The following is a 21,175-nucleotide window of genomic DNA, read 5'->3' on the forward strand; positions in this document are numbered from 1 at the left end:
GGGGTGATCAGGCCAGCAGCGGAGGGTATTTGGGGGCAATCAGGCCAGCAAGGAAGCAGTTAGGGGGCAATCAGGCAGGTAGGTGAGCGGTTAGGAGCCAGCAGTCCCGGATTGTGAGAGGGATGTCCACAGGAATTGGGCCTAAACCTGCAGTTGGACATCCCCCGAGGGGTCCCATATTAGAGAGGGTGCAAGCTGGGCTGAGGGACACCCTCCCCAGTGCACGAATTTTGTGCATTGGGCCTCTAGTCCTATATAATAAAAGAGTAATATGCAAATCAACCAAACAGCAGAAAGACCGATTGCTATGACGCGCACTGACCACTGGGGGCAGATGCTCAATGCAGGAGCCAGAAGCCAGAAGCCAGAAGCCGGGCTCGCGGCTAGCGAGCCCAGTGGTGGTGGCGGGAGCCTCTCCTGCCTCCACTGCAGGTGGGTGGTAAGGAGCAAGGGGTCCTGGACTGTGAGAGCCCTGGATTGCGAGAGGGATGTCTGTCTGCTGGCTTAGGCCCGATCCCCAGGCAGACATCCCCTGAGGGGTCCTGGTCTTGGACTGCAAGAGGGCACAGCCCGGGCTGAAGGACAACCCCCACCCCCAGTGCACGAATCTCGTGCACCAGGCTTCTAGTGTATAAAATAAGGTGCAAAACTACCATTCTCTGGAGCATTCTCTCAATCCATTTAGATTTTGCTTCCAAGCAATTGTTGACAGTTTGGATCAAATAAACAAAAATTCTCTACAGGTTTGAATGTTTTTCACATTGACACAGGGTGGAAGAATAGAACCCAAGGACACTAACAGTTACTATTCATGCATTTCATATATTCACAAAGCTTGAGAAATTATTGGCCACACCAGGTAGAGATGAAAAATACCCAAATAAAATATTGAGAGATGAAAAACTGCATTAGTGAACTAAGACAATAAAGAAGAAAAGACTAATGAATATGAAGACATAGCAATAGAAAATTTCACAAATTATATATGTAGAGAAAAATAGATTTTTTTAAAAATCAGAATCAGCAGACTGTGTAGCTACGTCAGTAGCTAAAATTTCCAGACTGGGAGAACATCTTGCCAAAGCATGTATCTGATGAGGGTCTTGTATCCTGAATATATAAAGATTACTCAGTTGATTACCCAATTGATAAATGAGGAAAAGGTTTAAATAGACACTTCATCAAAGAAGATATATGGGTGCAAATAAACCCATAAAGAAGATGCTCAAAATTTTAGTTATTAGGGAAGTGCTAGTTAAAACTACAATGAACTACAAAGAATTACCATTTCACACAACTGGGGTGGCTAAAATATCCTTTTTAGACATACAATAACAAGTGTTGTTGAAAATGTAGAGAAACATACCTTCATATTTTGCTTCTGGGGATGGAAATTGGCACTACAATATTGGAGAAAAGTTTTGCAGTATCTTTTTTTTCAAATATATATTTTTTACTGATTTCAGAGAGGAAGGGAGAGGGAGAGAGAGATGGAAACATCAATGATGAGAGAGAATCATTGATCAGCAGCCTCCTGCATGCCCCGCTACTGGGGATTGAGCCCACAACCCAGGCATGTGATCTTGACCAGAATTGAACGCAGGATCCTTCAGTATCCATGCCGGTGCTCCATCCACTGAGCAAAACCAGCCAGCGGAGTTTCGCAGTATCATAAAATGGTATATGCATGTTTTTTATATGACTCAGAAACTTTACTATTAAGAATCTAACCAGAGAAATTAAAAATGGTGGCTGAGTAAGTAGATGCTGCAAGGGCATGGTCCCAGGACTAAACTGGAATTACAACTAAAATACAGAAAAACTTCCTGAATAATCAACAGAAGACTCGCTGGAGAGAACACTGATAACCAAGGATCAAAAGTGGAGAAACTGGTAGGAGGGGATGAGGTGCAAAAGGGCTGGCTGGGCCCACACAGACAGCAACTGAAGTTCTGGAGAGATATCTCAGCTGTGGGGGTTGCTACTGAGAACTCAGGGATCTAATCCCCAAGCTGGGCCTCCCAGCAGAAAGCACCAGAACTGAGAAGGGTACCCACATGACATCTGGCTGTGAAAAGCAGCAAGGTTGCTGTCTGCCTGGGAGAAGCTTCTAGAAATTCAGGCACCCTCTTGAAGGACCACTGCACAAAATTCCCTGTCAAACCACCCACCTTGTGCCCAGCAGAGGGACAGCAGAGTGGACTGGAGCTGAGTGAACAGAAGCCAGGATCAGTGGATGGAGCATCGGCATGGATACTGAAGGATCCTGCGTTCAATTCCGGTCAAGGTCACATGCCTGGGGTTAGAACTCAGAAGGCAGACACCCAGTTTCCTGTGGTGAGTCATTCCCTCACACTGCATAAGTCATCTTTCCCATGCAGACATCTGCTATACAGTTAACCTTGCCTGGGGGAAAGACAGTTAATTCACCCTGTTAGAAAACACCTTGCCCCATGGTGTGGAGTTGCTCAGGCCCATTAAGAGACTGAGAATAACAATTAGTTTCCAGGAAGAAGCAATTGCCCCACCCATTTGAAAAAAAAAAACACAAAAAACTCTTGCCACATCTGTGGACTATTAAAGACAAAATCCTATCAGCCTGTAGACAGAGGTAGTCTCTAGAGTCTGAATCTTTGCCCAATCTAATTAGTAAAAAACAGTGTTTAACACTGTCCTGCACTAGAGATTGAGAGGTGTAGCAGATCTACCTAATACATAGTCACAAACCCAAATAGGCAACCAAAATGAGGAGACAAAGAAACAAACCCCAAATGAAAGAACAAGATAACTCTCCAGAAGAAGAGATAAAAGAAACAAAGATAAAAAATTTATCTGAATCAGAGTTCAGAATAATTATGGTAAATATGCTCAACAGTATGAGAAAAGACATAGAAACTATTAAAACAGAAATAAAGAATGACATAGCACAAATGAAGAACACATTGGAAGGAATACACAACAGATTATGGGAAGCTGAGGATTGAATCAGTGAATTAGAAAATGGGGTTGAAAATATCACTCAATCAGAGACCAAAAAGGAAAAAAAAAAAAAACAAGAGGAGAGCTTAAGGGAGCTGTGGAACAATGTGAAACATAACAATATTAGAATAGCACGTGTGCCATAAGAGGCAGAAAGGGATAGAAAACGTGTTTGAAGAAATAATGGCAAAAAATTTCCCTAACCTGGTAAAGGAAAACAATCAGACAAGTCCAGGAGGCACAGAGAATCCCAAGCAAGGAGAACCAAAACATCATAATTAAAATGGCAAAAAGTAAAGATAAAGAGAGAATCTTAAAGGCAGAAAGAGACAAGCAAACTGTTACTTATAAAGGAGTTCCCATAAGGCTGACACCTGCTTTCTTATCAGAAACTCTACAGGTCAGAAGGGAATGGCATGAAGTACTCAAGGTAATGGAAAGCAAAGATCTGAAACCAAGATTATTATATCTAGCAATGTTATCATTCAAAATAGACGGTCAAATAAAGAGTTTCCCAGACAAAAAAAAAAAAAAGCTAAAGGAGTACATCACCACCAAGAAAAAAATTAAAAACTTCCTTGAAACAAATGAAAATGAACACACAACAAACCAAAATCTCTGGGACACAGCAAAAGAAGTCATGAGAAGGAAGTCCATAGCATTATGAGAAATGCTAAAGGTACTGCTGTAATGAGAAGAAATAGAGAGAGAAACCTATCCATACAGAATTAAAATGGAAATATATAAATACCCATCAAAAATAACCTTAAATGTAAATAGATTAAATGCTCCAATCAAAAAGCATAGGGTAGCTGAATGGATACAAATACATGACCCAACTATATGCTGTCTACAAGAGACCCACCTCAAAACAAAAGACACACACAGGATGACAGTGAAGAGATGGAAAAAATTTTCCATGCAAATGCAAAAGAAAAAAAAGCTGGAGTAGTAAACACTCAAATCCGAAAAAAAGGAGACTTAAAAATGAAGGCCATCACAAGAGACAACACAGGTCATTACATAATACTAAAGGGATTGATCCACCAACAGGATATAACCCTGGTAAACATATATACACCCAATATAGGAGCACCTAAATATATTTATAAAAAACTTCTAGAGGACTTTAAGGGAGAGATAGGCAACAATACAGTCACAGTAAGGGAATTTAACACCCAGCTGACTTCACTGGATAGATCTTCCAGACAAAAACTTAACAAGGAAAGAGTGACTCTAATGGACATACTATATTAGATGGATTTAATTGACATTTATAGTACATTTCACCCCAAAGCTGAAGAATATACATTCTTCTCAAGGGCACATAGATCATTCACAAAGACAACATGTTAGGACACAAAATAAGCATCTACAAGTTCAAGAAGATTGAAATCATATCAAGCATCTTCTCAGATCACAGTGGAATGAAATTAGAAATCAACTACAGTAAAAGCACCCAAAAACATTCCAACACATGGAGACTAAATAGCATGTTATTAAACAATGAATATGTTACCAACGAGATCAAGAAAAAAATAAATAAAACTGCCTTGAAACAAATGAAAATGAATACAAAACAACCTCTAATCTCTGGGACACAGCAAAAGAAGTCCTTAGAGGGAAGTTCATAGCACTACAGGCCTACCTCAAAAAACAAGAAAAATCAACAATAAACTATTTAACCCTACAATTTAAAGAACAAGAAAGAGAACAATAAGAAAAGCCCATAGTAAGTAGAAGGAAGGAAATAAGATTAGGGCAGAAATAAATGACCCAAGACTAAAAAACAAACAAACAAACAAACAAACAATACAAAATAATCTATGAAATGAAGAGCTGATTCTTTGAAAGGATAAACAAAATTGATGAACCGTTAGCCAGACTCATCAAGAAACAAAGAGAGAAGACCAAAATAAATAAAATAAAAAACAAAAGTGGAGAAGTAACCACTGACACCACAGAAATACAAAGGGTTGTAAGGAAATACTATGAACAGCTATATGCCAACAAACTGGACAATGTGGTTGAAATGGACAAATTCCTATAAAAATACAATCTCCAAAAACTGAATCAGGAAGAATTAGAAAAACTGAATAGGCCAATAACAAATTATGAAATAGAAGCAGTAACATAATCCTGGGCCTGGACAGCTTCATAGGTGAGTTTTACCAAACATTCAAAGAAGAACCAGCACCTATACTCCTCAAACTACTCCAAAAAATCCAAGAGGAAGGAACACTTCCAAGTTCTTTTTATCAGGCCAGCATTACCCTAATTCCAAAAGCAGACAAAGATACTACAAAGAAAGAGAATTACAGGCCAATATCCCTGATGAACATACTAGTAGATGCTAAAAAGCTCAACAAAATACAAGCAAATCAGTTCCAGCAATATATTAAGAAGATCATACACCATGACTAAATGGGATTTATTCCAAGGATGCAAGGCTGGTATAATATTCACAAATCAATAACCGTGATACATCATATAAACAAACTGAAAGACAAAAATCACATGATCATATCAATAGATGCAGGAAAAGCATTTGACAAAATCCAACACCCATTTTTTTTGTTTTATTTTTTTCCCTTTATTGATTAAGGTATTACATATGTGTCCTTATCCCCTTATTGCCCCCCCCCCTGAGCATTATGCTAAGTGAAATAAGACAGTCAGAGAAAGATAAATATCACATGATCCAACACCCATTTTTGATAAAAACCCTCAGCAAAAATGTGGGAACAGAAGGAGCATATCTCAACATAATAAAGGCCATATATGACAAACCTATAGCAAACATCATACTCAATGGGCAAATACTAAAACCATTTTCCCCAACAAAAGAAACAAAGACAGGGATATCCACTTTCACCACTCTTATTCAACACAGTACTGGAAGTGCTAGCCATAGCGATCAGACAAGGAAAAGAAATAAAAGGGATCCAAATTGGAAAGGTAGGGGTAAAACTCTCATTATTCACAGATGACATGATATAATACATAGAAAACCCTAAAGATGCCACCAAAAAACTACTAAATTTAATAAATGAACTTGGCAATGTAGCAGGATACAAAATCAACACCCAAAAATCGATGGCATTTTTATAGACCAATAATGAATTCTCAGAAAGAGAAACTAAACAAGCAACCCCATTTACCATTGCAACAACAACAACAAAATATTTAGGAATAAACTTAACCAAAGAGGCAAAAGACCTGTACTGGGCAAACTACAAGATGTTGAAAAAAGAGATAGAAGAAGCTATAAACAAGTGGAAGACTGTACCGTGTTCAGGGATTGTTAGAATCAATATCATTAAAATGTCGATACTACCGAAGGCAATCTAAAGATTCAATGCAATCCCTATTAAAATACCAACAGCATATTTCACAGATCTAGAACAAATTTTCCATAAATGTATATGGAACCAAAAAAGACCCCGAAGAGCTGAAACAATCTTTTTTTTTTAATGAATCTTTATTGTTCAGATTACAATTGTTTCTCCTTTTCCCCCCCATATCTCCCCACCACCCAGTTCCCACCCCCCCTCTCCCCTTACCTCCCCCCCACTGTCGTTATCCATAGGTGTATGATTTTTGTCCAGTCTCTTCCCGTACTCCCCACTCAGACACCCCTTTCCCCCTGAGAATTATCAATCCACTCCCATTCTATGCCTCTGATTCTATTAAGTTCACCAGTTTATTCTGTTCCTCAGATTTTTAATTCACTTGACTTTTAGATTCACTTGTTGATAGATATGTATTTGTTGTTCATAATTTTTTTATCTTTCTTCTTCTTTTTCCTCTTTTTAAAGAATACCTTTCAGCATTTCATATAATACTGGTTTGGTGGTGATGAACTGCTTTAGCTTTTCCTTATCTGTGAAGCTCTTTATCTGCCCTTCAATTTTGAATGATAGCTTTGCTGGGTAGAGTAGTCTTGGTTGTAGGTTCCTGCTATTCAGCACTTTGAATATTTCTTGCCACTCCCATCTGGCCTGCATGGTTTCTGTTGAGAAATTAGCTGATAATCGTATGGGAGCTCCCTTGTAGGTAACTAACTGTTTTTCTCTTGCTGCTTGTAAGATTCTCTCTTTGTCTTTTGCCCTTGGCATTTTAATTATGATGTGTCTTGGTGTGGTCCTCTTTGGATTCCTTTTGTTTGGGGTTCTGTGTGCTTCCTGGACTTGTAAGTCTATTTCTTTCATCAGGTGGGGGAAGTTTTCGTTGATTATTTCTTCAAATAGGTTTTCAGCATCTTGCTCTCTCTCTTCTTCTGGTACCCCCATAATTCTGATGTTGGTTCGCTTGAAGTTGTCCCAGAGGCTTCTTACACTATCTTCTACTTTCTGAATTCTCTTCTCTTCATGCTTCTCTGGAGGAGTGTCCTTGGCCTCTTTGTATTCCAAATCTTTGAGTTGATGCTTGCGATCCTCTAGTCTGCTGTTGGGTCTCTGTATAATATTTTTTATCTCAGTCAGTGTATGTTTAATTTCTAGTTGGTCCTTTTTCATATCCTCGAGGGTCTCATTGAATTTATCGGCCTTTTCCATGAAATTCTTGAAAAACCTTATAACCGTGGTTTTGAACTCTATGTCCATTCATTTGTTCTCCTCCATTTCTTTCATTTGGGATCTGTTTCCTTGCCTCCTCATTTTCTCTGCTTCCCTGAATTGGTAGGGTAGCTTTGTGTACTAGATGTCCTATTGGTTCAATGGGTCAGCCTCCCAGTTACCTGAGATGGACACTCTTGGTGTACCCTTGTGTACTGTGTGTCCCCCAGCAGGAGCTACAGCAAGAACTAGTTTTCTCCTCCTTTGCTTGGGCGGTTTTGGAGCAGTCTGACTAGAGCTGCAGTTAATTTGGTTGAGCTGCCACAGAACAGGCCATTTATATGCAAAAGCCACTGTGTGGAGCCTGGGCGGGTTTGTAGAATGTGCGGGGCGGGGCCTCAGGGCAGGGCGGGGTCTCAGGGCGTCACTAGGCTAGGGCGTGGCCAACGGCGGTGGCTGGCGTCAGCCGTCTCTGCCTTTCCACGTTTCCAAGTCCCTGTGCCCCGTGTTCCAGCGCAGTAAAACAATGATTGCTGGGTGCACCTCTGCAAAAAAGTCACTCTCACTTTCTGATCCGATGGCTGAGAGTCCAGCTTCTCCCCGTAGGTGTCTGGGCCCCCCGAGTGTCCCCAGGAACTGGATTTCAGAGTGATCAGGAGCTTGTCTCCCTGTGGGTTGAAGAAAAACCGCGCACCCAGTCGCCCGCCGCCAGCCCGATTCACGCGCCTCCGTACCTCACTCAGCTTTTCAGCGTCTGTGCTCCTTTCTCCCCTTAGTTGTAAATCTACCACTCAACCAGCTTTCCCGTGGTTCTGGGTGGTAGACGTTTTGTCTTTTAGTTGTATTTTTGAAATTGTTGTGCGAGGCAGCAGATTAGTTGTTTAACCATGCCGCCTTCTTGGTTCCATTCTAGCTGAAACAATCTTGAGAAAGAAGAACAAAGTTGGAGGAATCACAATACCAGATTTCAAGTTATAGTACAAAGCCACTGTAATCAAAACAGCCTAGTACTGGCACAAGAACAGGCATATAGATCAATGGCACAGAACAGAGACCCTACAAATTGACCCAATCCATTACACTTAATTAATATTTGACAAAGGAGGCAAGAGCATACAATGGAGTCAAGACAGTCTCTTCAATAAATGGTGTTGGGAAAATTGGACAGATACATGCAAAACAATGAAACTAGACCACCAACTTACACCATACATAAGAATAAAGTCAAAATAGATATAAAACTTAAAATGTAAGTCGTGAAACCATAAAAATCTTAGAAGAAGCCATAGGCAGAAAAATCTCAGACATCTCTCATAGCAATATGTTTACAGGTACATCTCCTAGGGCAAAGGAAACTAAGGAGAAATTTTTTTTAAATGGTACTATATAAAAATAAGAAGCTTCTGCACAGCAAAAGAAACCATCAACAAAATGAAAAGGGAGTTGACTGCATGGGAGAAAATATTTGGCCATTATACATCTGATAAAGGGTTAATATACAGAATATATCAGGAACTCATACAACTTAACAGAAGGAAGACAAACAACTCAATAAAAAATGGGCAAAGGACCTAAATAGACATTTCTCCAAAGTGGACATGCAAATGGCCAAAAGACATATGAAAAAATGCTCAAAGTCACTGATCATGAGAAAGATGAAAATTAAAATGACAATGAGGTACTCACCTCACACCTGTCAGAATGGCTACCATGAACAAATCAACAATTGACAAGTGCTTGCGAGGATGTGGCCAAAAGGGAACCCTAGTGCACTGCTGGTGGGAATGCAGACTGGTATAGCCATTATGGAACAGTATGGAGTTTCCTCAAAAAATTAAATATGGAACTACCATCTGACCCAGTGACCCCACTTCTAGGAATATATCCTAAGAAACCTGAAATAACAATCAGAAAGAATGTATGCACCCTTATGTTCATAGCAATACAATTTACAATAGCTAAGATGTGGAAACAGCCTAAATGTCCATCAGTAGACGACTGGATAAAAAAAGCTGTGGTAGGGAGAGACAAAATGGCGGCAGAATAGACGGACATGTCCTGAGCCCTGTCCCAGAGCAAATAGAGTGAGCGGCTAAACGAATAGAATTCAGCCTGAATTGGCGAAGGAGACTCAGCTGGTGAGACAGTTTGCAGCCGGGAAGGGCAGAGGTCCCTGGCGGTAAAATCAAGGATCTAGGCAGGAGTGTCTGCCAGACCTCTGTACCCAGAGGGTCAGGGTAAACGCACGGTGCCAAGCCACGTCCCTGGGGAAAGGCAAAGCGTCTGACTGTGAAAAAGAGGTCCAAGGGACTGCGGGAGGCAGGGGAATTTGGACTTTGGATTTTGGATCTGAGCTCAGAGGTAGCCCTGAAGGGCTGGCCGGACTGCGCAGTGCCAGCAAGAGAGGAGCTTGCAGAGACACAGTCCCTCCCTGCTCTGGGGCCTATGCCTTTCTTCACTGAACCTAGTTCATAGGACCTTTCGGATACAGACACTTACCCATGGCTGAGGTGCAGAAGGTGTGGACTTGTGGAATCTGGGGAGGGGAGACGGTCCAGGAGAGGAGGTAGTGAGTCTGGTACTGAGTCATACCTGAGCATGGGGCTGCCATTTTCTCTTGAGAGATAGCCCCTCCCTCCAGTCTCCAGGCAACCAATACAGCCACACCCAGATTCCACCCTGAATGACACAAAGGACTCTGAATAGTCCCTGAGAGTCCACAGGGACTGTCCTAAAAAGAAAACTTCAGCCCCAGCAACAGGAAACTGAGAAACAGTACAGTACAGATGACTGGGATCATAAGCCAGCCAAAGGAGCGACACTTCACTTTTTTCATTTTTATTTTTATTTTTTTATTATTTTGTTAACCCTTTTTTCTTTTTTTTCTTCTTTTCTTTTTTTGTTTTCCTGTTTTTGTTTGTTGCTTTATTTTCTATTTCTTTTCACATTATTTTTCCATCACTATATTTTATTTTATTTTAACTTAGTATTTTTAATTTTTTATACCATTTGTGAAATCAATCTTTTTGTAAATTTATTATTATTATTTTCTTATCAATCTCTTTCTTCTCATCCACTCATTCCCTTTCTACTTCCTCAATACTGAATTGAGGCCCTCTTAATATTCATCCAATTCTTAATCTTATTTTCAGTATATAAGCTCAGCCTCTACAGATTCTGCCCCAATCCTCTTAGATGGGTGTTTGGTGTTTGTATTTTTTTGGTTCATCTATTGGTTCTGTGGTGTCTTACCCCCATATGTATATATTCTCCTTTTTTCTTTTATCTCTTTTCTTTTTCTCTCTCTTCGATATCATTTGTGCTCTCTTTTCTTTCCCCTAATTCTCTTTTCTCAGGTGGTCACTTATATTGGGGTTATCGGTGTCATGAGTACATTTGTGCTTAGTACCCTTTATGTCATGTCTGGTCGAGGTGAATTTTATCCTGTCTGGCCAAGGTTCTAGAGAGCAAGCCACATTAACCAGACACCTGGAGAGATAGCCCCTCCCTCCAGTTGGGTCTGGGGTGTTATTTACAAACGGGTAAATAACACCCCAGACCCAACTATAGAGGCAGGAAGAATGCAGCAGTGAGGGAGAGAGCATGAGTGAGTGAGGGAGGGAGCAAAAGAGGAGTTTGTGGTCAGGTGGTGTGTGTGTGTGTGTGTGTGTGTGTGTGTGTGTGTGGCACAGTTAGATCCCACAGGACCTTCAGGGGCAGGCTAATCGGGCTCACCTAACTAGGCAGCTTCTGCTACCACTGCAAACAGTACCGAGAGGTCGGCTCATTCTCAGAGGCCTAGCCTTTTTGAAGGGGAGAGCTGCTGTATCTGGGTGCCCAGCCTCAACTCCACCCAGAGTGCCCTCAGATAACACTTGGGACTCTACAGCCACCCCTGTCAGGGACCTGATACCTAGGCTGTGATCGCACGGTCAATGAGGCTCCAGCTACCCCGGGTGCAGGCTCCAGTGAGTTCTGAAGTGCACTCCCCTCTGACCAGCCCAATGCTTTAGCCCAGGGTACTGCAACCACGTGAACAGCAGACATGTGAGCAGCCTGCTCCTGTCCAAAGAGCAGCAGCCCCGCAAGCAACCCATCCCAGGCCTAAGAGCAGCAGCTTCACGTGGCCTGCCCCTGTCCAAGGAGCATCAGCTGTGTGAGTGGCCAGTTCCCCCATCTGAGGAGCAGCAACCATGTGAGCAGCTGGTCCCATCTGAGGATCAGCAGCCGCACGAGCAGCCCACCCACGACTGAGGAGCGGCAGCCCCATGCAGCCAACACCCATCTGAGGAGCAGCAGCTGCACGCAGCCCACACACTGCACCTGTCCAAAGAGCAGCAGCTGTGCAAGCAACCTGCCCCCAGCCAAGGAGCAGCAGCCGCTTGAGCAGCCAGCCCCCTTCCAAGGAGTAGCAGCTGTGTGAGGACCCCGCCCCTGTCTGAGGAGCAGCAGCTTGTGAGCAGACCACCCCCTTCCGAGGAACAGCAGCCACATGAGCCACCTGCCCCCATCTGAGGAGCAGCAGCTGTGTGAGCAGCCCACCCCCTTCTGAGGAGCAGCAGCCACATGCAGCTTGCACCTGTCTGAAGAGAAGGAGCTGGGTGAGCAACCCGCACCTGTCCAAGGAGCAGCAACAAGACGTGCAGCTCACTCCCACCCAAGGAGCAGCAGCTGCACAAGCAGCCCATCCCCCGTCCAAGGAGCAACAGCTGCGCAAACAGACTGGCCCCTGTCCGAGGAGAAGCAGCTGCGTGAGCAACCTGCACTTGTATGAGGAGCAGCAGCCCTGCAAGTAACCTGCCCCTGTCCAAGGAGCGGCGGCATCACGAGCAGCCCACCCCATCTGAGGAACAGCAGCAGCACGCAGCCAGCCCCCATCAAAAGAGCAGCATCCACATGAGCAGTCCACCCCTGTCCAAGGAGCAGCAGCCACGTGAGCAGCCAGCCCCTGTCCAAGGAGCAGCGGCCACGTGCAACCTGTCTCCATCCGAGGAGCAGCAGCCTCATAATCAGCCCACCCCCATCCAAGGAACAGCAGCTGTGCGAGCAGCTTCCCAAACCAGCCAGAGGAGACACCACTGCTGCAAACAGCACCCACCAGAGGAGCCACTGCCAACTGAGAAGCAGCTGCTACCATGACCGCCCAAAGAGCAACCACAGCCCGAGGAGCCACTGCCACCAAAGGAGCAGCCCCTGCACGACTTGACATCTAGATCAGTCAGTGAGACCAAAAATGGGTAGACAAAGAAACCCCCAAAGGAAAGAAAAGGAGGAATCACCAGAAAAGCTGCTAAGTGAAACAGAGGCATCCCATATGTCAGAAAAAGAATTCAGAATAAGGGTCATGCAGTTCATAAACCGGATGGAAGAAAAAATCAACACATTATGTAAGAATCAAGAAGAAATGGATAACAAAAAACAACTTATATTAGAATCAAGAAGAAATGAAGAGTGATATAGCTGCAATAAAGAGAAAAAAAAAAAAAAACAACATGGAAAGTTTCAAAAGTAGACTAGGAGAAGCAGAGGACCGAATGAGTGAATTACAAGACAGGGAAGCAAAACACAGCCAAATTGAATTGCAATTGGAGAAAAACATTAAAAGACAGGAGGAGAGCCTAAGGGAGCTATGGGACAACATGAAATGAGGCAACATACAAATAATAGGGGTGCAAGAACAACAGGAAGAGAAACAAGGGTTCGAAGACCTATTTGGAGCTCAGGAAGATGGCAGCTGGCAGGACGGAGTGGAGAGAGAAGAAGTGAGTGAATGAGGGTATAAAAGGAGAGTGTGTGGTTGTGCGTGGGGTGTGTGAGAGTGAGTGAGGGAAAGTTAAATCTCGCAGGAGCAGCAGGGGCTGGCAGAAAGCCTCTCCTTGACAAAGAGAGACTACCACTGCTGCGGGTACTCCCGGGACGGCGGGACCCTAGCACAGAGGGAGCCCACGCCATCTTGAGCGGAGAATGGCCTTACATAGAAACTCATCAACACCACCATCAAGACAGGCCTTGGAACTGCCCCGCGACCCAGCACCCACTCCAACCAATATCCTGCTACCCCAGCTGCAGACTCGCGGAACCTGGGACCTCCAACTCCAAAGACACAGCTTTCAGCAGCTGTAAGTGCAACTCCCCCTCCCCAACAGCAGAACCCCTGGTTCCTGCCCACGCACGTGCGCATGAACACACACTCCTGTGGTCTCATCCCCAGGACACTTCACTCCGGGATTGCACCCAAGGGTAAGATTCTGTGCAGACGGGGGCCCGCGGCCCCGCAGTGGGAATTCCTTCTTCCTTCTTCCTGGAGGGTTGCCCACATTAACCCCAGCTACTCAACCGCAGTGCCAGGACCCCTCGGAGTGCATCAGAGCTCTGCGACCAGAGAGCGCACCTCCACAGATACTAACACACTGAGCCCAACCAACCACAGGGCGCTAGTGGGAGCCACTGTGAGTTCTCCTTGGGTGTGATCTTGAACAAGCAGGGGGCGCACACCCCTCTAGCAGTAGAAGCTTTGAACTCACTTACCATGGATACCGGCCCATAGGCCCCCCAATTACCCAGCTACACTGCCAGGGCCCATCAGAGCCCTTCAGTGTGCCTCACTGGCAAAAGTACTGAGGGTGTTCCTGTAAAACACCGCTGGGAGTAAGAACCTATCCACCACAGGTGCACCAGAAAAAGCTGGGTCTGCTCACCCCACGACAGCAGATCTCAGGGCACCACAGCAACGCCTTTCAAAGACCAGATCCCCTGAGCCCCAACACCCCAACAGAAGGTACCTGGGGGCCACTGTGAGTCCCTGCTGGGCATGTGTGATTACTATTAAGGGTGCAAGACAGCAAAAATTGAGACACTCCCATCCACAGCTGCTGACATCTAGACGCCGCAGTTGTGACTCTCAAGCTCGCAGGCCTACATCAAGAGAACCCAAATAGCTCAAGTAGGAGCTACACTAGATTAACAAACCCAGGAAAACTGAGATTAATGCAGTAGCACATCCCCAAAAGAACCTGGGCAGCAAAGCAACTGGATCTACAATTAAAACATTACAGGAAAACATGGGGAGAAAAAAAGGAAATCCCCAAAGGAAAGAAAAAGAAGAATCACCAGAAAGGAAGTTAAATGAACTAAAAGCTAGCAGCCTAACAGAGAAAGAATTCAGAGTATTCGTTATAAGGATGTTTAAGCGGATGGATGACAAAAACACACAACTCAATGAGAACTATAAGGAGTTTAATGAAAATGTCACCAACATGAAAAGAAACCAAAAGAAGATGAAGAATGACATAACTCCAATAAAGAACACAATGGAAGGCCTAAAGAGTAGAGTAGAAGAGGCTGAGGCCCGCATCAGCGAATTAGAAGACAAGGTAGGAAAAAACACACAAACACAGCAGCAACTGGAAAGAAGACTTAAAAAGCAAGAGGAGAGCCTAAGGGAGCTATGTGACTACACAAAACGAAACAACATTCGAATAATAGGGATAAAAGAAGGAGAGGAAGAGAAACAAGGAATATAAAACCTGTTTGAAGAAATAATGACAGAAAACTTTCCTGATATAGGCAAGAAAAAAACTATCCAAGTCCAAGAAGTACACAGAGTCCCAAACAAATTTAACCCTAAAAGACCGACACCAAGACACATCATAATTAACTTGACGAACACCAATGACAAAGCAAGAATCTTAAAGGCTGCAAGAGAGAGACAGAAAGTAACATATAAGGGTTCTCTTATCAGAATAACAACTGATTTCTCAACAGAAACATACCAGGCCAGAAGGGAATGGAATGAAATATACAAAGTGATGCAAAACAAGGGACTGAATCCAAGAATACTATACCCAGCAAGGCTATCATTCAAAATTGAAGGTGGAATCAGAAGCTTCACAGACAAAAAAGGGCTAAGAGAGTTCATCACTACCACGCCAGAAATGCAAGAAATGCTAAAGGGACTGCTGTAAAAAGAGGAAAGAGAAAGGCAAAAAGAAAAACAAACACTAAGAAAAAATATGACAACAAACAGGTACTTATCAATAATAACATTAAACGTAAATGAATTAAATGCACCAATCAAAACACATAGGGTAGCTGAATGGATAAGAAAACATGACCCATATATTTGCTGTCTACAAGAGACCTACCTTAGAGCAAAGGATTCACACAGACTGAGAGTGAAGGGATGGAAAAACATTTTTCAGGCAAATGGAAATGAGAAAAAAGCTGGGGTTGCGATACTTATATCAGATAAAATAGACCTCAAAGTAAAAGCCATAATAAGAGATAAGGAAGGCCACTACATAATACTAAAGGGAGCAATTCAAAAAGAAGATATAACTCTGGTAAGCGTTTATGCACACAATGCAGGAGCACCCAAATACATAAAAAATCTCCTGGAAGATATCAAGGGAGAGATCGACATCAATACAATCGTAGTAGGGGACTTTAATACACCACTGACATCAATGGATAAATCCTCTGGACAAAAAATCAGCAAAGAAACAGCAATTCTAACTGACACACTAGATCAGATGGACCTAATTGACATCTTCAAAGTATTTCACCCCAAAGCCATGGAATATACGTTCTTCTCAAGTGCACATGGGACATTCTCAAAAATAGACCACATATTGGGTAACAAGCAAAATCTCTCCAAATTCAAAAAGATTGAAATCATATCAAGCATTTTCTCAGACCACAATGGCATAATATTAGAAATAAACTACAATAAAAACATTCCAAAAAATTCAAACAATTGGAAACTGAATAGCATGCTACTAAACAATGATTGGGTTATCAATGAGATCAAAGAAGAAATTAAAAACATCCTGGAGACTAATTACAATAAAAACACAACATTGCAAATACTATGGGACACAATGAAAGCAGTCCTGAGAGGGAACTGTATAGCTCTACAGGCGTACCTCAAAAAACAAGAAAAAATGGTAATAGATCATCTAACTCAACAACTCAAAGAATTAGAAAGGGAGCAACAAGAAGAGCCCACAGTAAGCAGAAGAAAGGAAATAATAAAGATCAGAGCAGAAATGAATAAAATAGAGACCAAAAAAACAATACACAAGATCAACAAACCAAGAGCTGGTTCTTTGAAAGGATAAAAAAGATTGATGTACCTCTAGCCAGGCTCACCAAGAAGCAAAGAGAGAGGACCCAAATAAACAAAATCAGAAATGAAAGAGGAGAAATAACAACAGACCCGACAGAAATACAAAGGATTGTCAAAAAATACTATGAACAACTCTATTCCAACAAACTAGACAACCTGGAGGAAATGGACACATTCCTAGAAAAACACAATCTTCCAAAACTTACTCAGGAAGAGACTAAAAATCTCAATTGGCTGATAACTATGGAAGAAATTGAAGCAGTTATCAGAAAGCTTCCAGCAAACAAAAGCCCGGGGCAAGATGGCTTCACAGGGGAGTTTTACAAAACATTCAAGGAAGAGCTAAAACCTATCCTCCTCAGACTTTTCCAGAAAATTCAAGAAGAAGGAACACTTCCAAGTTCCTTCTATGAAGCCAGCATCACCCAAATACCAAAATGAGATAAAGATAACACAATGAAAGAGAATTACAGGCCAATATCCCTCATGAACATAGATGCCAAAATCCTCAACAAAATTCTAGCAAATCGAATCCAGCAGTACATCAGAAATATCATACACCACGACCAAATAGGATTTATCCTTGGGATGCAAGGATGGTACAATATTCGCAAATCAATAAACTTGATATATCAAATAAACAAATTAAGAGATAAAAACCATGTAGTCATATCAATTGATGCAGAAAAAGCATTTGACAAAGTCCAACACCCTTTCTTGATAAAAACTCTCACCAAGCTGGGAATAGAAGGATCATACCTCAACATAATAAAAGCCATATATGACAAACCCATAGCCAACATCATACTCAATGGGCAAAACTAAAACCATTTCCCCTAAGAACAGGAACAAGACAGGGATGCCCACTCTCACCACTCCTGTTCAACATAGTGTTGGAAATACTAGCCATTGCAATCAGACAAGAAGAAGAAATAAAAGGCATCCAAATTGGAAAAGAAGAAGTAAAACTGTCCTTATTTGCAGATGACATGATACTGTACATAGAAAACCCTAAAGACTCCATCAAAAAATTATTGGACTTAATAAATGAATTCGGCAGAGTAGCAGGATACAAAATAAATGCTAAGAAATCTATGGCATTTCTATACACCAATAATGAACTTACAGAAAGAGAGACTAAAAAAGCAATCCCATTTACCATCATGCCAAAAAAATTAAGATACCTAGGAATAAACTTAACTAAGGAGGTAAAAGACCTATACGCGGAAAACTATACAACACTGAAAAAAGAGATAGAGGAAGACATAAACAGATGGAAGAACATACCATGTTCATGGATTGGTAGAATCAACATAATCAAAATGTCCATACTACCCAAATCAATCTACAATTTCAATGCACTTCCCATTAAAATACCAATGGCATACTTCACAGACCTAAAAAGAACTCTCCAAAAATTCATCTGGAATACAAAACGACCCCAAATAGCTACAGCAATCCTGAGAAAGAAGAACCAAGTAGGAGGGATCTCAATACCAGATTTCAAGCTATATTACAAAGCCACTGTTCTCAAAACTTCCTGGTATTGGCACAAGAACAGACATATAGATCAATGGAATAGAATAGAGAACCCAGAAATCTACCCAAGCCACTATGCTCAATTAAAATTTGACAAAGGAGGCATGAACATACAATGGAGTCAAGACAGTCTCTTCAATAAATGGTGTTGGGAAAATTGGACAGATACATGCAAAAAAATGAAACTAGAACACCAACTTACACCATACACAAAAATAAACTCAAAATGGATAAAGGACTTAAACATAAGACAGGAAACCATAAAAATAATAGAGGAATACACAGGCAGAGAAATCTCAGACATATGCCGAAGCAATTTCTTCACCGATACCACTCCTAGGGCAATGGAAACTAAAGAGAAAATAAACAAATGGGACTACATCAAAATAAAAAGCTTTTGCTCAGCAAAACAAACCATCAATAAAACAAAAAGAAAGCCCACTGTATGGGAGAACATATTTGCCAGTGTTATCTCTGATAAGGGTTTAATCTCCAGCATTTACAGGGAACTCATACAACTTAATAAAAGGAAGATAAATGATCCAATAAAAAAATGGACAACAGACCTAAATAGAATCTTTTCGAAAGAAGACAGAAGGCCAAGAGACATATGAAAACATGCTCAAAGTCACTAATTATCTGAGATGCAGCTACCCTCTTACTCCAACAAGAATTGTTTGAGTTGTCTTGTAACCATGGTGTGGGGAAGTGGGTTTACGATATCTAAATCCAGCCTACCACCAGGAATGCTCAGGACCTACTCAAGAAGGCAAATAATCCCTTCCACTAATATTTACATGGTAAAATAACATTGTTGTTAGAGTAATAAATTTGACAGTAAAATAGTAGTCAAGTTTTCAGGCAAATTTAAATTGGCTAGTTGAAACAAGCGAATATTGTAGAAAAATTAATTGTACTGGACAAAAAGGTGTTCCTAAAGTGTTAACTAAAATTTTTATTAGTAAGTCATCTCATGATAAAATTGTGCACCATGTAATGAACCTAAAAGAGTAATACTATAGTGCAAAAAATTAAAATGTAAAAGGCATCAAGACTACATTATAAAATTTTCAAAAGCCTCCTAACATTTAAATCAAAAAGGAGGGTATAGTAGAAGAATATCATGTAAGGAAAAATAACCTGTAAGTAAATTACATGTAGAAAATTAATACTTTAGAAAATTAATTGTAAGGCTAAAAGCAAGACACCCATGAAAAACACACAAGTTGTCAAAACAAGCCAGAGGAAAATCATTTGGGCAAAAAATAAATAGGATCCCAAGTCAAATTTATAGAAAATATTCCTTTATTAAGTTTTTGTCGGGAATATGTTTGTATATTTTCAGAAAATATCTCCGAAACCATGTGGATTCCAGCAACAGAGAGGCATCGACAGGACTACTCCAGCCATGAAGACAGAAGAGAAGCAGTCCAGAGATGGAAGACGCTGACATGGTCTTCCCATACTAGCAGTTAGCAGCTGTGCATCACTGCAGGTTGCCCAGGACCAAACCAGAGAGAGTCGGACCTGCATTACCACCATTTGTCCACCACCCAGAACTGTAATGTCAGTGCTGACATATACACATAAGGAAGTGTTGGAGATTGTAATTGGGTCTCAAAAGAACTGTTGGCCCAGAAAGAAACTCACTACAGACTGATTCATTTGCCTGTCAGCATAACCATTATTGCTTGTCTCATTTTTGGTTCTTATAAGTGTATTTCTAATAGCACATGATCTCACTCATCTAGGGGAAATAATGAACAACATAGACTGATGAAAAAGTCAGACCCAGAAACAAGGAGGCACGGATCAGACAGTCGGGCCTCAGAGGGAGGGGAGGGGAGGGTGGGGGTAAAGGGGAGAGATCAACCAAAGGACTTGTGTGCAAGCATATGTGCCTAACCAGCGGTTGGGGACAACAGGGGGGTGGGGGCAAGTGTGGGGAGGGGTGTGGGATGGGAATGGGGGGATGAGGACAAATATGTGATACCTTAATCAATAAAGAAATTTAAAAAAAAAAGAACCAGTGACAGCTGGGGATAAACAAAAAAAAAAAAAAAATCCAAATAAATAAGTTTGTATGAAAAAAAAAAAAAAGAAGAAGAAGACCTATTTGAAGAAATAATTTCAGAAAATTTCCCTGATGTGGTGAAGAAAAAGACACGCAAGCACAGAGAGTCCCAAACAGGATGAACCCGAAAAGAACCACACGAAGATACATCATAATTATGATGGCAAATATTCAGGACAAAGAATCTTAAAGGCTGCAAGAGAGAGACAGAACATTACATACAAGGGAGCTCCCATTAGATTATCAAATGATTTCTCAACAGAAAACATCAGGCCAGAAAAGAATGTAAGGAAATTTACACAGTGATGCCAACCAAGGGACTGAATCCAAGAATACTCTATCCAGCAAGGCTATCATTCAAAATTGAAGAGGATATAAGGAGCTTCACAGACCAAAAAAAAGGCTAAGGGAGTTTATTACTACCAAGCCAGCAATGCAAGAAACGCTAAAGGGACTGGTGTGAAAAGAAGAAATAAAAAGGAAAGAAAAAACACAGGCACAAAACATAAAAATGGCTAAAAACAAGTACCTTTCAATAATAACTGTAAACATAAAATGGACTAAATGCTCCAATCAAAAGACATCGAGTGGATGAATGGATAAAAAAACATGACCCATATATATGCTGTTTGCAAGAGACCCACCTCAGAAAAAGGAACTTACACAGACTGAAAGTGAAGGGATGGAAAAACATCTTTCAGGCAAATGGAAATGAAAAAAAAAGCTGGGTTAGCAGTACTTATATCTGACAAATTAGACCTCAAAGTAAAGGCCATAAGAAGAGTTAAGGAAGGCCACTTCATAATAATAAAGGGATCAATACAACAAGAGGATATAACCCTGGTAAACATATATGCACCCAATGCAGGAGCACCCAAATACATAAAAAAAACTCCTGGA

The 21,175-nt window shown here is 41.6% G+C and overlaps 1 protein-coding gene across 3 annotated transcripts in view; it reads right to left on the bottom strand.

Moving 5' to 3' along the window:
- The window catches only part of ZC4H2 (zinc finger C4H2-type containing), a 115,711-nt gene that overhangs the window by 84,563 nt on the left and 9,973 nt on the right, over positions 1 to 21,175 (bottom strand). The window contains exon 2 of one of the 3 annotated variants that reach the window (XM_054714739.1): positions 8,270 to 8,458. The exons of the other annotated variants lie outside the window; for them this stretch is intronic. The gene's annotated coding sequence lies outside the window, so the exon portion shown is untranslated. The remainder of the gene's footprint in view (positions 1 to 8,269; positions 8,459 to 21,175) is intronic. 3 annotated transcript variants of the gene reach the window in all.

This window comes from Eptesicus fuscus, chromosome 1 (assembly GCF_027574615.1).
Source record: "Eptesicus fuscus isolate TK198812 chromosome 1, DD_ASM_mEF_20220401, whole genome shotgun sequence".
Classification (NCBI taxonomy): domain Eukaryota; kingdom Metazoa; phylum Chordata; class Mammalia; order Chiroptera; family Vespertilionidae; genus Eptesicus; species Eptesicus fuscus.